Source organism: Haemaphysalis longicornis, unplaced genomic scaffold, assembly GCF_048455015.1.
Source record: "Haemaphysalis longicornis isolate Haplotype H1 unplaced genomic scaffold, Haemaphysalis longicornis Haplotype H1 scaffold_77, whole genome shotgun sequence".
NCBI lineage: Eukaryota > Metazoa > Arthropoda > Arachnida > Ixodida > Ixodidae > Haemaphysalis > Haemaphysalis longicornis.
In genome coordinates, this window is record NW_027526439.1 from 568635 (window position 1) to 584676 (window position 16042).

Here is a 16042-nt window from a genome sequence, read left to right on the forward strand (position 1 = left end):
TCGGCATGTACGACGTAGCTCACAGGTGGTTTTGCTAGTAAAGCCATTCGGGCTCATGTTACCTTACCTTTAAAACATGCGATGATTTGATAAAGCCAATCCGTGGCTGCTGCAGTACTGCCCTCATCATGCAGTTACACTAGCGTTTTGTAACAGCCATCATTTCAATGTCACTTCAACACTTGTACATAAATCTTGATGTATGTCGTGTTGTTAACAGCTCGCGTTGACAGAGGATCGCAGAAGTGCTTGTTCATAGCCGTCTTCGCACTGGGGTACAAAGTAAAGCGAAAAATAAGCAGCTCATTGGCCATGCCTACCACTTGGAGGGTCCATTGACTTGCCTGCCATAGAGGCCACTAACCGCTGTGAACATAAAGCGAGATGGGCGAGCTCTTTGAACAGAGCTCCAATAACACGTTCCCGTTAAAACCGGGATCGTAAAGCTACTTTAAAGTCCGCTCAGTCTGGGACAAGGGTAGGCTATGTGTGCACCGCTTCTTTTCACGCCTTCGTGAGCGGTTACCGAATAAGCCGGAGCGGCAGTTTTATCAGCCTAAGGGGGAGGACCGCATAAAGTATAAAGCCGCCGGCATTTGCAGGTGGCAGCGTAAGGCGAGTGAGACTATAGTTGAAAGTGTACGAATTTTAAAAGGTAATTTGTTTTTTTGGGCGAAATTTTCTTAAAGAATAAAAGAAGCAAGAATACCCAACATTTGTAGCAGCTATGACCCATAACATAACCAATTCGTCGACAATCATTAATTGGATGCACGCAATGTGGGTATAGTGGTTCAGATGAGAGAGGTTCACTAATTGAAGGAAATGAAAAAAATGCTGCAAGGTCGCACCGCCATAACATTGTTTATAACCATTACAACGAAGTTCATACACCTCATCTTTGGCTCTGTGTTCAAAATTTAAAAATTATCGTCCTTCCACACTACAGGAACCTCACGTAAAACAGTCAGGCTTGTATTCCGTTTCGGGGAACCCATATACCTCCAGTATTTATTTTCGCTAAAGCTTTTCCCCATGACCAAGTTGCTATACTGCAGTGTTTTCTGGGAATATTTTGGTTTTGGTACCTACTTGAGAAGTCATTCGCGTTTAACCTCCCTCTCCTCAACCACACTGTGCTAAAAAAAGGATATTTTTCACGGGGAATCGAAGTATTTTCAACACCACAGAACTAATAAAAGACATAAAATACGTTCACGCGAAGAATTGTTTGGTATGATTACAGCACCGCGTGTAAGAAGAAATCAAGTGCCAGTTTTTTATCCATGCCAAATTTGGTTCCGTTATTGTATATCACGATTAATGAAAACAGCCACCAACGCGAGCTGTCAGCACTATGAAATCATGTGCCAGGTTACATGTTTTGAATTCAGAGGACACGTTTTCAATTTCCAGCGGCATATGGTTAAAAAAATAATTTAGACGAGTTTTTCTGCAGTCCGAGTTCCCATGCATCATTTTTTCCACAGATTTGCAAGCTTGAGCTACAGTGACAAACTGGATGATGGGCAAAACTCAACGGATTTCTGTTGTGGTTAAGCTGCACAAGCTTCCGTCAACAACCAAACATTCGATATCAACGACTGCCAGTAAAACGTCGCATTTAAAACGTACAGCGGGAGCCACGCTCAAAACCAGTGCGTGGGATTAGGGCAGCTGATGGAGTTACGTCAAATGGTGATGTGAGTTCTGGTCCGCCACACTTTGGATAACACGTGAAGCTGGACGTTTCGATATAATGAATTTACTTAGCGCACTGCATAAAAAAATCTGGAAAAAATGCGGCCAGTAATACAACTGCGAATACGCCACCTTAAGAACCAATGGTGCTGTGGCAGTGCAGTTGGGCATGTACATACCAGTTGAGGAAAGAATGTCTTTTAACAAAAGCCACTAATGGTTTTGCCGGTATCCACAAAAATGCACTCGTATCCGCTTAAAAAATTATGGTTGCAAGTAAACATATAGTGGCATGTATCCTGTATTCTTCTATGCCAAATTGAGCCCGAGCTTCCGCAGAAAGCCAATTCTGAGGGATGCATGTGTAGGCCACCACACAACCGGCGGAGATGCACACTCTTCGTTGGTGTACTAAACATCGGGAGTCACTTTAAAGATCAAATAACCGTGTTTGATTTGTGTTCCCAGCACATTCCCAGCTTATTTGCGTTATTTTAGCGTAGAAAGTATCCACAATAAAAAAAATCCAATTAAGACTTACTGAATGGGTTTTCGCTTGGCCCAAGGAGACGTTTTTCTGCAAAGAGGTATGCTCAATAAGTACATGGTTATGCAAAGTCGGAATGAAAACAAGCGCGGTTGTCACAAACACTATTACAAACAAAATTGTACAAAAACATGCATTTGCCAAGATCGCGCAAATTGCTATCCTAATTTAAACGACATAATAGGTGCTTGAAACGCCACAAAAGAGTTTGGACGCGAGCTGCATTCTGCGCAGTATGATATATTGGTATCGAGTATTGGCTTCGCAAATCTTCCTGGTATGGACTTACTGCAGTTCCCTCCTTCGCCACACACAGATACGGCAATCTTGCCATCTGCTGAAAAAACATGTTCAGGTTTAACACTTATAAACCCAGTCATTAAAAAGCGAAAGCAAGGACTACGCATACAGTTTTCCTTAAAAGTTTGCCTTAGCTTGAGATTTTGCCGCCTGCCCTCTAGCTATATGTACTGAATGAATCGAATCATTGTTTTGATTGCCTGAAGCCGCGCACATACAGCCCAGTGGTAGTCGCATGAATGTCAAGCATGACGAATCAAGCGCCGCAAAACGCGCCAGCGAAACACTGCTATCGTGTGCGTCCATCGTGTACTTCTATTGTCTTCCATCGTTTAAACTGAGTCAGCTCATGGTTTTCATATATCACTCATTAAACCATCTTCTAGTCACACCGTTCACGTGCACTGAACCGCAAGCACAAACTGCTCAGCCGCCGCTGGGCAATAAGGACCAGGCGAGGCAGTCATTTCGCCCGTGCCTACTCGTGTAGTGCTGCAGGGGCAAAGGACTGAGCAAGAGAATTGATAAGAAAGGCGTAGCTTGCGCGCTGGCGGCTGAAGGAAATATGTCGCGGAGTAGAGCTTTCGCTGTAAAACTACTTCGCGGTCATGGGCGGGACTACGCCTTAGCTATCACCCCATAGACAGTAAACGAATTGATCCTTGCCCTGCAAAAGTAGGCATTGTGTACAGCGCCACCGCCGTTTGCCAAGTGTTTAACAGACCCGCGCAGCCTGGTTCTCGGGGCACGAGAGCAGCTTTCAGCTCAGTATGGCTTACGGGTATCGCCCATTTTCTCCGCATGTGTGTGACCGGACTTGTTTATACGCTAAACGATGTGACTCTCGAAGTTTATTGCTACTTTCGAGCCACGGGTGCTTCGTGATACTTTTCGTGATTGTGTGGACCTAGCCCTTTTGTTGCTTCAGTCAAGGGAGGTCGAGACAAACCCTGGACCCCATAAAACAATGATCTCGCTCTAGCTCAGATAATGAACTGGAGGTCGAAAGCTTTGTGGACGCTAGTCACACGTTTCAAGTGCTAAAAGTTATTAAGAAGGAACTCTAGAACCGGATGAAGGTCAGGCAGAGATGAAGGCTACGCAAGTACCGCTTGACGCAAAGCTGTCCCAAATATTAAAACATATTAATACCCCTCAACTGAAGTCCAAAGGAAAGAAGCTCTTGAGGGCAATCTTGCTGCTAACCAGGAAACTACTCAGTGTCTGATGTTACATTAAGTAAATTTAAATTACCGGCTGGACGAACTTGAAGATACTTCCGGAAGAAATAACCTTATCTTTCACAGCATTCCTGACTAGCTCAAGACGTCGACCCAAACTCAACAAAAAACTCTTGCGACGACTTCAATGCTTATCAGCGACTTCCCTCCCAATGCAGTTGAACGCATCCAAAATTTTGGCGCCTTTTCAAGTACTAAATGCCGCCCCATTATCCTGAAGTCAAACAACTTCAAACAGACAAAAAGATATACTTTCTTTGCGTCGCAAATTAAAACAAAGCGGCATTTTGGTTTCGTATGGCTTTTTGCCAGCAACTAGAATGCTCGGGGAGAACTTCTGAAATTTGCCAAAGGTCAACCACATTCCCCACAGTTTACACTAAAACAGAATAAGCTGCTTATGGATAACAAGATAGCATTCTTAACGTAACATCCCGAGCTTTAAACACTGCCGCGCCGGTGGCATAACGCAACGCTGCCACCAATGACGTAGAGACCGATAGCATAGAAGACACACATTTTCGGTCTTTTAGCGCTTGTGAGAAGGTCGTACCATGCAACTCTTCCGCATAGGAATTCCGGAGGGAAGGCGGGCTTATATTACCGCTCCAGTTGTTTCCATACTACATGCAAATACACGTATTGTTATGAACAAACGTGCACCTTTTAACTATGCTATTGTTATGCTTGGTGCATCTTTAACGGAAACGTGGCTTTATAAACGTGTAAACGCGCATCTTTAACGGAAGCGTGGCTACATGCCAATTTTCAAAACAGCGAATTTTTTTCATATCATTGTAGTGTAAATATTTCTGCATACGACCGAACATTGCGTCCCGGCGGTGGTGTACTGATTCCGATCAGCAAATTTATACTATCAGGTATTAATCATATTGTGTGTGAGCTCGAAGCTGTCAGGGCATGTGTTAGTATTGCGTACCGCCCATTTATCGTTGGTGTTGCTAATACCCTCCCTTCAACCCCCTAGTTGTGTACCCCAATTGCACCCGCCCGTCGTCTGCTAGACTTCCTGGAAGCAAAACACAACCCTATTCCGCTGGTAATCATTTTGTTATATCTATTGCCGTAAACAAGGCGCACACAAATTTTCTCTCGCCGCCCGCCAATAAAGATACCCGACTGGTCACCAGCGGAAAGGGGCTGTGTCATGCTTGTGGGAATAACCAAGCCGACGACTGTTGCACGCGCGGATCCTTGTGCGCATGTCCACTACTCTTGCTCAATTCATGGGTTCCCACTGTGGAAAGGCGTCGACCCACCCGTTTGTCCACGCTCCCGCAACATTAAAAAAAATGCGCAGCTTCCGCTGCTGGTGCAAGGCTGGGAAAACAGCAGAGCTGGATGGCCCTCTCCCTTTGTAGAAGACACGGGTGTTGCACCTAGCATAGATTTCCGAACTTGTTGATCCCTGGCAGGCCGAGATCGTTTCGTCCAAAGGCTTTCACATCTCTCCCCAAGTCGACCGCATTAGCATGTGCTAGAACCCGCCGCAACTGGCTTCAAAAACTCAGCGTCTGCAGCGCGAAAACCGCGTCTGTGCGTCCCACTTTAAGGGCAAACGAATGTTAGCTGGCGAGGAGAACAGCACGCGAGAGATTACGCCACGAACACAAGCCCAGTGTTCTCGAAGGTCGAGATGGCTGTCGCCGGCCGCTCCTGACGAGACGCATGCTCACGTGCACTCGGCTCGGCTGAGTTTTCAGTAACGCTACACGGCAGAAATAAACGCTTGAGCAGCTTTACTGTTAGAACTTCGCCGGCTGTACATTCCGAGAAATTTTGCCAAGGCGTTCGCGAGATATTTCGCAGTATAGTTGGTTGCACTAAGAAATGGCTGATTTTGCTTGTTCACATTGCACGCACGTATTCGTTTACGTATATTGCTTGTTCTGGTGCCTAGTTTGTGCAAAAAACCGCTACTATTCCTTTGTGCTGCTCACCATCTGGCCCCAATTAGGTTGGGCGTGTTTGGAGGCTGGACCATTGAAGATAGTTGGATACGTATCCTTCTAATTGCCAACTATGGCGTGTTTTTCTGGGAGGTAAAGTTTAGGCAAGATGTTAAATTTTATGCCGATTTTTACATCTTGGCGTCGCTCTCTCAACAGAGTGAGTGATAGAGGAGCGCCGAACAGGCAATGGGTGGTAGCTTCTGGAGAAAGCGAGCTGCGAGACTACAGAGATCGGCTTTCGCATCGCAACACCGGAGCGTGCCATGGAGATGAAACGTCAAAACACGACTAGCCATCTGCGTCTTCTGATTACCGCCGCCATTGCCTCGCAGTTGTAGGATTGAGTCTACAGTCACCGAGGCGCCAAGAAAAACAAGGAACCAAAGTGACAGCAGCAAAAGGCCAATGGCGTTGGCAAAAGAAAAAAACTCTGACAAGTAGCCAATTCTGCTTCTAAAGCGAGAAAACGTAACAACTGAGACGGCGAAAGAGCTAAGCATAGTTTGCTTGTCGTACTAGGAACTTGCAGAAACACCGCATTGCGGACTTCTGAATCGGGAGCGCGGTGCGAGAGAGGGAAAATATAATCCCACCATTGTAGCTTCAAATATGTTTTCGGGATCTTTGCGCGCTTGTTTACATTTTTCATCCAAGCTTGACCACGATTTCTTGTTATTCCGGAACCGTGGAAGCTAGTCGAACAGACACTTTGAATTGCGGTAGTTCTGCTAGTTTCTGCCACCTAATTAATATTTAAGTATTTTTTAAAATCAGATCAGTTCATTGCAACCCGAAGTGCTGAGGAGCGCGAACAAAAAGCCGCAGAAAGTGATTGACGGGGTTCACATCCCCTTTACAAAGCAGATGAAACGAGAACAGACCTTCAACACGTAAAATTTACAAACATTTCACAGGTGGTTGATTAGCAGTGATGGTACGCCGTAAAATTTGCACATTCACACAACATAAATTGTACACATTTGATACATAATAGAATTCACATACATAAAATGGATGATATATTAACAGTCTTATACAGGGTGTCCCAGCTATCATGCACCAAGATTTAAAAAAAGAGTAAAGGCGTAGCTCGAAGAAAACCTAGTGCATAATGTTTGCAGTACTGTGAAGAAGCGGAGAGTAATTTTTTCGTTAATGAGACTTAATTAACTAATTGTAATTAATTATCTAACTCGAGAAATACTGTCCTAATCACTAAAGTGTCAATGAGGCACTTGTAGGTAACCACGAGGGGCATCTAACTGCGCTATTTTCAGCGACGAACTAATTGCGTACACATTTATTCTGACTGATAAAGGAAACCCGCGAAATATGAAAAATACCACGTGACGGCGCCTCCGCGCGCACCGTAAAGCAACGCCCTCAAACAGGCTGCCTCTGACTTAGCCAGAATGAAATAGACAAAAGAAAGAAAGAAGAAATCACGACCGAGTTTATTTCTTATCTGCACACGCGTCCCGCGAATCTTGATGCTGCTGCTCCTTCCATGCATGCTATTATCAAGGTGATGCGCTGTCTCTTCGGGCGGGTAACACGCGAAGCAGTTGCTTTCAATCACCTTTGTTTGGGGATGCTGCTTTACAATGCGCGCGTAAGCGTCGTCACGTGGTATTTTTCATATTTCGCGGGTTTCCTTTATCAGTCAGAATAAATGAGTACGCAATTAGTTCGTCGCTGAAAATAGCGCAGTTAGATGCCCCTCGTGGTTACCTACAAGTGCCTCATTGACACTTTAGTGATTAGGACAGTATTTCTCGAGTTAGATAATTAATTACAATTAGTTAATTAAGTCTCATTAACGAAAAAATTACTCTCCGCTTCTTCACAGTACTGCAAACATTATGTACTAGGTTTTCTTCGAGTTACGCGATTTCTCTTTTTTTAAATCTTGGTGCATGATAGCTGGGACACCCTGTATACACAGTACATTGAAATCATGCGAGTGGGTGTAAGCTTCTCTAGGCCCTTTAAAAATATAGCGCCATCGGTCTATAAATTCCGAATTCGTTTTTATCGCCTCCCTTGCGCAAGACAGTTAGCTTAGCCATTTGATGATTTTTAAGGGAAAGTACCGCGATTAAAAATAAGGTTAAAGACATGCTCCAATACCGGTAAGATAAGGTTTAGAACACGCTTAATCGGTCTGAATTTCCAAGCCATCTATGTCCGTGCAACCATTTTTTTTTTTCATATAAAGAAGACAGTTCACAATTTCATTGAAAGTGACAGCGGCCAAGGAAGCTAACATCGGGTTCTTCCATTCAGGAAATTTGTGTAATCTGAGTTGTGGACACTCTTGCATATTGATATGAAGCAATCGTTAAAGGCATTTTCTAGCTCTCTGTTTGTTAAGATCACATCGTTTCAAATATTCTTGTGTGTCATGTCATGTCATATAATGCTATCAGATTAAAAACGAAGTGAATTCTCTTGCAAATAATATTTGCTCTTTTTATTACGTCAGTACCGAATATATTGTGCATGCAGTGTCTCTTCTCGTAACGCAGGAGGCTAATCAGTTTGCTTCTTCGGGCCTTCAACCCATTAAACTAGTCGTTATTTTTGGTTTCAACAAATTCCGCATAAAATCTACTTTTTATACATATTTTCTTCAAACTCTTTTATGTAATCAACGGTTTCTTGCCCTTGCGTACGCAGTTAAAAGATCTGTACGGGAAGCAATTTTAGTATCCTATATTGAAGTTTTCATGAAAACAATTGTAAGCTGATTCGGGATTCGTGATGTGGATGACGTCTGACCACTCGACTGGAGATATAGATTCAAAAACCTGTCTATATTCGAGCTGCTAGCGTCCGAAATATTCACGCGACTTTCTGGTACCTTATTTATGGGCGAACGGATAAAAAGCAGCAGAAAACTAGGAAGATGACTATTAATATGCACGGCAGGAACACCCGAAAAAAAAATCGATTCGTCAATATTGGCGATGAAAACCTTAGGTAATGTCGAGGAACTGTTTTAGATGTGTCTAGGAGCTTTAATAGCATTAACAAATAGATTAGATGCCAAGCAAGGCGGACGTCCCGTTGCGTATTAACCCGCCGCGCTGGCTCAGTGGCTATGGCATTTTGCTGCTGAGCACAAAGACGCGGGCTTGGTTCCCCGACGCGGTGGCCACTTTTCTGATGGAGGTAGAAAGCAAAAACGGCCATATGTGCAAGATTTCGGCCCCCGTTAAAGATCCCCAGGTGGTCAAAATTACTCCGGAGCCCTCACATACGGCCCGCTTCATCTCCTGGGTAGGGTTGGCGCGTTAAACCCTACAATAACTAACTAACTAACTAACTAACTGGCTAACTGACTGTTGTAATAATAAATTAATGAATGAATGAATCAATGAATGAAACTTTAGTGACAAGGTGGCGACTCGGCCTATGTGGGGGCGGGTGGTGTCTATGCGGGAAAACTTTACAGACTCAGATGTACTAAATAAATAAATAAATAAATAAATAAATAAATAAATAAATAAATAAATAAATAAATAAATAAATAAATAAATAAACGAATCAATCAATGCGTACTATAAATCTTGAGGAAATCCATGGCTAAGTCCCCGCCTAAGACTGAGCCTTGAGACATTTTGAGACAAGATTCAGAAATTTTGACCCTTGATTTCACCGTTTTAAGCGTGGACGCCTTTTAACGCCGCCTTAACCTCTTCGAAGGACTTGTTGAAAAACTCCATAAATATTGAAGAAGTTGAAGAAGTTCGATATATATTATTGATAGCTCGGATAATTCTCTGCAACTTTTCCAAAGGGCGCACTCTGCATGAAATGTCTGTTAGGATGGTGAGTACTGTGACTGTTAAGGAATTTAAGCATAACAGGAAGGAAGGAAAGAAGGAACAGTGCAGGAAATGCAGGCAGGTTAACCAGAGAACGGCCTGATTGGCTACCCTACAAGCATTACACGAAAACCTTCGCTACCATACGGATTGGAAATTACGCTCGACTGGAAAAAAATCAGCAGTCAACTATTTGCCAGGTCTATTCGGAAGGTGTGTTATGTGTTGAGCGCGGATACTTTCTGTCCGGTTCGTTAAATAAGCAAGAACAGTAGGAGAGACAGGAGTTTTTTTTATTATTGTGATGACTTCCGAAGTAATTATCAGTAATACAATCTACCATCAATATAAAAACCAATTGCTGACCATTAATTACTGCTTTATGATGAACTCAAAGCTATATGATCCGTAAGGTCGTTCAGTGAATATATCGTTGGCATGTTACGAAAAATGTAAGCTCTTAGAGGTACCGTTTTAAGATCGGTCCGGAAGTTTGTTTGACGAGATGTGACTTATCGGTGGAGAACGAGCCTTACATGTCTAGAGAAATGGGTGCAGTGCTCTCTGTTATTTTTAAAAGGGTATACTCATAATAAAAGTGACTGTTTATTGTGTGAGGGTGCCTCGTGTGGACACATTAGGTAGGCCGATATTGTGAGAGAATGTGGTAAATGAGAGTGAAAGTGAACAAGCTTTGTGCCACATTTTCTTGTAGAGAACCGTTTTTGTAATATTGTAATATTGCTGCTAGAATAGATCACAGAAGTACGATCCATCACCTTATCGGTGCCGATATATTTGAACTACTGGTTTGTGAGTTGCCCTGTTTTAACGTGTTATTCCGGGGGGGGGGGAGGTCTTTAGACGTTTCTGTGATTGGCACCTTTCCCAGTGTGTGCGAGGCTATGATAACTAGCTCAGGATACCCAGATTGTCATACTTCAGTGGTGCTTATCTTCTTAGCCCTACCTGCCACAGTTGGCTGGAGCGGCGCAGCGTGTGGTTATGCACACTTAAGTCCCAAGAGAACAGAGCAGTAAGCATAAAGCGCTCGCCGCAGCACTGCCAGATGCCACAGCTACGGCTGGTTCTCCAGTTCTAGAAGCAATGTCGTAGGGTGCGCTGATTAGTTCAGCCGCAGCGTAGGCGAAGGCGGGCTCAAATTCGTCTCCCTGATTTGGTATGCTCCTGAAATCATGCTCTGCTATGCCCCGGTGAGCTGCTTCGGTACATCCGCGTCAAAAAGTGTACTTTCTGCGTTCTTCATAAAAGGGATGTTTTTACTTCAGTTTAGGTGTATATTAACATATTTAACATGCGCGCACGCTGTCGGAGTATGTAAATACGTTACTTAGCAGTTTTATTTGGGCAACAGTGTCGAAAACATTTTTCACACGTGGGTTTTCCTCTGCCTGTGTTATAGCCGTGCCCGTAGTGCTCACACTTGAATCATGTACGCTGGCTTTGGGCGGATTTCAAAAAGAAGTGATGGCCACGTAGAAGTACTAAGGAAAGGTGCCTGTGAAAACGTAAATTAAACGTGTTTCGTCCGAATTTCTTGGCCATGTCGTTTGATTGTTTTTTTTCGTAGTAACTTCTTTCTTATCCCAAATCCCTGTAATAGGTCTCGTTCAGTTTTGTGTTTAAGTCCAGCTTAAAAATTACTCTATGTGAAATGTTCACAGGGCTTTGTGCGATACATTTACGGTAAGGTTACAGAGGCTCGTCTCGCTCAGGAGTTTACATGGGGGTTGTTCAGTGTATATTTCAGTAAGCATGTTGGACGCACAGCTGCTTGCTGCTGAGCTTACGGCTGAGCTGTTGCTCACGACTTGTTTGATTAGCTGACAGGTTTTGCATACTGACTTGTTTATGATCACTGTGTCTGGATCGAGAGGTTAACTAACAAAAATACCTAAAATTGGTGTAGTTTGCTGAATAGCACGCCAGAAGACGGCGTTGATTAATCGGTGCGGACCTTCTTATCGGCATAGCATTAGCAGCGAAGAATGCCGAAAATACCATGCACCAAATAAAACCTGGGTCGGGATACGAGTCCATTTATGTAACCCTGATTCCTAGCGAGGTTCGGGAGCTCCCGGCGTGGTAAACAGAGAGACACCCCGGCCTCTGGTGTGTACACAAGGCACCCACAGACACCTTTTTGTGGGTCCTATCTGCAAATAGACGCAGCTTATGCTTGCGGCTCGGGGTATGCGGTGTCGCCGCTCAGCATTAATAATATTACTCATAGTGCCAAACGGCGAAGCTAACTATGACAATATAAGTGAAATCGCGAGAGACTCAAATGACAGAATGACGATGACATAACCATGCGCAAAGGCGCGGTGTGCGACAATGCGCTCTGTACAGTCTAAAATATAGAAATGCAGACTGGACTGCAGAAATATATATTGAGCCATAGATTTAAAGAACAACAATGGCTTTTTGCAGAGGAGAGGATTCGGCGCAGTGGCAGCCAGTCACAAGAAGACAGAGAAGACGAAACGCATATTCCTGTCGCACAAACGAACTGTAACATTGTTTTGAACTAAAATGGAGACATGACGAGTGTTGTATGAGTTCTACCTAAAACTCCAGCCTTTGAATAGAGCACCAAACGGCTGCAATACACCAAGGAAAAAATGTCATTGGAATGTGTGTACATGACGGGGTGTATTATCGTTCCAGTCCGAGCACTGAAAGTACGCGAAAGCAGTTTTGTGTTTTTGTGCGCTTTGTTTTGCGAGTGGTGCTCGCAGAAAATGCAAAAATGGTTAACACTTATGCCTTCTTACATGATTGTAAAGCCAATCTTCTAAAACACATATAAAAATGAAATAAGAACTGATAGACGCGTGCGCTTTCGACTTTTGTGGACATACTTCGCTTATGAGCGGATTGGTCGGGTCGTAGTCCAAGCGAGTGCAGTGTACGAAATGCCATTGTTTCCCATTTTAAATTTAGTATTTTCATAAAGTATGAGCATAATGAGGCTTGCATAAAGTTTAGCCTGATCCCAACGCGCAAAACTATATTGAAGCTCAAGTTAACAGCCCCCCCCCCTCCCCTGCGACATGTAGACATTGCCTACCGAATATCTCATTAACCGCTTCGAAAATCTACGCGTCGAGCCACGTCCTCGACGTGCGGACAATACCTTGCCAACTCACACTTTCGGGCTCTTTGGTACTATATGCCCTTGAGCCAATAAACACAACATACATACACAACTCTCACACTTTGTGGGTGTGATCGGCAACCAACATTGCCTCGCATCTCTTTCCCTTTTTTTAACCAATGTTGGAGGTGATACCTTTGCGCAGCGACACCGCTCCTGGTGAAGTTTTGATCAGAGGAAATCTCGGCTGCATACTCGGAGCCACCCTAACTAAGCACGTTCAGAAAAAAAATACTTATTTTTGTTATTTTGTACGTCCTTCTTTTCTTATATTTTGAGTTATGAGAACAGGCCGAGGTACCAATTTTCCCCGAAAGATGACAATAAAATTACGCCAACATAACGCACAATACTTGAGCTACGGGGTTATGGTGCTTTCATAATGATGTTAATGTAAACTGCTTTTAAAAATGTACCGAATGCCTTCGGTTGTTCTACGATGACAATTTTAAATAAAACTCTGGTTACAGTATTGTTGTAGCTATTTAAAATACTTCGTGAGGTCGTTGTAACAGTGATTATGACCGAAGACACCATTAGTAGCTCTGGGTGTTTAGCCCCATGAATTTCAAGTGAAAACTTCAAATTTTTTTTTATTTTAATAAAGTAAGCTTCACCGTGTGCGGACATTAATTCTTTGAAAAAAAATTGTGCAAGCAACCAGTTTACTGCAACTTACGGAGTTGGGTAAGTGGTACAGCATCGGTCGGGTCACCTGGAAAGAGAAGTAGAAATGTTAAATGTTGGTGTTATGATTTTAACCTAATAACCGCAGTGAAGCTGGTTTTTGGTGAGTGTAACTTTTGGTGACTGCAACAGAGAAGGCGAAACTCGCTTAGATGATATTAATTCTGAGCCAGCCTTATACGAAATGGCACAATTTGAGCTGTTACACTACAAAACCGCTTTATATAAAATTCCGGCACGTTAGAGAATGCATTGTGTACAAATATTTTACCCAAGCTTCTTTCCGCGAGCTTCCTCCACCGAGCACTTGGCTACGACTAATTGCGAGCCTAAAACTGAAATCACACTCATAATCAGTTCAGGTTTAGCAGTCACGTGCGTATTGGGGTGGTGTCTACTCATCGATAACAATTTCCGAAAATTATACAATGATACTGAAAGCTAATAAAAGTGCGTTACCAGTGATTTCAATATTCGGGGCGCTAACGTTGCACTAGTTGACTTACGTCCGCGTATCCAATGCCATGTGCCGCCTGCGCCATCGTAGTCGGGACTATAGTGTTGCAGGAAATTTAAGCTGCTATCGTTTTGAAATTGTGGCTTAGTGCAATTGCAATCTGGCGAGCCAGCTTGTTGACGTAACGAAATGGGCTTTCACATTCCAGCCCAGATAACTTCAGCGGTGATAATGGGCACTCCATTCATATCCATTTTCAGATGCAGATATCAGTAGGGACACATCGGGTGATAGGTTCGCCAGAACATGCCCGCGGCGTACCAACAAGCATTCATTCATGCTCGCCCTACAACCTTCCTGTCTCCTTGCCTGCTCTTGTTTTGCTTAGGCCGCTGCCATAATAGAAATGGAAGCATATAAGGAAACTACGGAGTCATACTTCTTTCTGCTTATTCGGCACATGATTGAATTCAGTGCGCGGACACCGGGGGTAGTTCTTACAAGGTAGCGGGACCGCACTGAAAGGGCAAGTTTTGCACTGTCCAAATCACTTGAGTGAATCCTCAAATGCCAAAAACCTTACGTTACCTAAAAAACACAGAAGAATAATTTGTAATCATTCTTTACAGATGAATGGCTCACAGTAATTTTCGCAGCAGAGTTGTTACATGAAAAGTCAACTACTCAAAAAAAAAAACACCGTAGAATATCAACCAAAGTATGCGGTATTTACCGCGATGACGATGGCGACTGTTGGTTTTTAATGGCGCAAGGTCACCTAAGAGGCTAGGAGGGTCAAAAAAATTTACCTAGATGAAGAAAAATCAACCTCAACAATATATAAAATCGGCCCGTTAAACGAAAAAAGGAAGTTCGGTTTTAATGAAACAAGGCCAACGGAGGGCGGAGAGGGCGAGAAAACTATTTTTCGAAAAAGTGGTCTGCGGAGTGACTAAAACTTGATTGATTGATTGATTGTAGGGTTTAACGCGCCGACGCAGCGCAGGCGATGAGGCGCGCCATAGTGGAGGGCTCCGGATTACTTTGACCACCTGGAGATCTTTAACGTGCGCCGAAATTTCGTACACACGGGCGTTTTTGCTTTTCGCCTCCATCAGAAAAGCGGCTGCCGCAGCCGGGAATCGAACCCGCGACCTCGTGCTCAGCAGCGCAACGCCTTAGCCACTGAGCCACCGCGGCGGGTGTGACTAAAACTTAGTGGGCAAAGTAAAAAAAATAAATCGGTTAAAAGCAATTGAGATGGCTTCTATTTGGGCTCAGCTTTGAATAATAAGCTTTCAAATAAGTTGTAAAAATGTAACCCCGATAATTAAATAAATATGTCTTATACAGGGAATTCAGGAAAAGGGGAATGCTGTAGATGAAGATGTCTCTAAAGTTACAGGAAGTGTTTTCATTGTTTTCTGTCCACTTCATTACTTTCAATTAGAACGAAGATTAGTAATGTGGGTGCGCCGCATCTGCTAAACTAGGGTTTTGAAGATACAATGCGCAGGTGCAAGTGCACGGCATGTGTGTTTCCCATTCGTAATCTAGTTGAGGCAGCTGCGAAGAACGTGTTTTGTAAGTGTATTGTCTCGTGTATCGTGTTTTGTTTCATTTCGAGTGTGTTTTTATTACATTTAGTTGGCTGTCTCTTTGTTTTTCGTATGTTTGCTGCCATAATTGGCGAAGTCGCTCTCCCAATCATAGTTTCACGTCCTCGTACCGCAGGTGTGGGAGATACATGTCACTGAAGCATGCTGTCACAGCGGCAATCTGGTCTGGAATTACGTTGCCTAAAATGCCGGTGTGTTTATTAAGCCAGCTCTGTGTTATTGTGTCGTTTTCGTATTAGTCAGCACTATTGTTTTGATAAGGTAACTTTAGCCAATCTTTTTATGAGATGGACGTGGTTTAAGAACTGTAAGAACACCTATTAAATAAGTAAAAACAAGACATTTTCGTGTTTTTGTTCGTGTTTGTGTTGAACGGTAATGAGAACAACGTGTGCTTCATATCCCAAAATATTCCTATGCCTGCCTATTCTTTGAGCGGTTAAAATCTGGGTGACGAGCAAAACATGACGCCGCGGAGGCCGACCTAAAGGTATCAGTTTAGAAGG

General features: G+C 43.5%; 1 long non-coding RNA gene across 1 annotated transcript in view; it reads right to left on the bottom strand.

The window, feature by feature from the left end:
* LOC144148115 (uncharacterized) overlaps window positions 1-16042 on the bottom strand; it is a 38825-nt gene that overhangs the window by 7909 nt on the left and 14874 nt on the right. The window contains exons 2-3 of the long non-coding RNA XR_013317979.1: window positions 13453-13488; window positions 2243-2278 (exon numbers count right to left, since the gene is read on the bottom strand). This is a non-coding gene — a long non-coding RNA (uncharacterized LOC144148115). The remainder of the gene's footprint in view (window positions 1-2242; window positions 2279-13452; window positions 13489-16042) is intronic.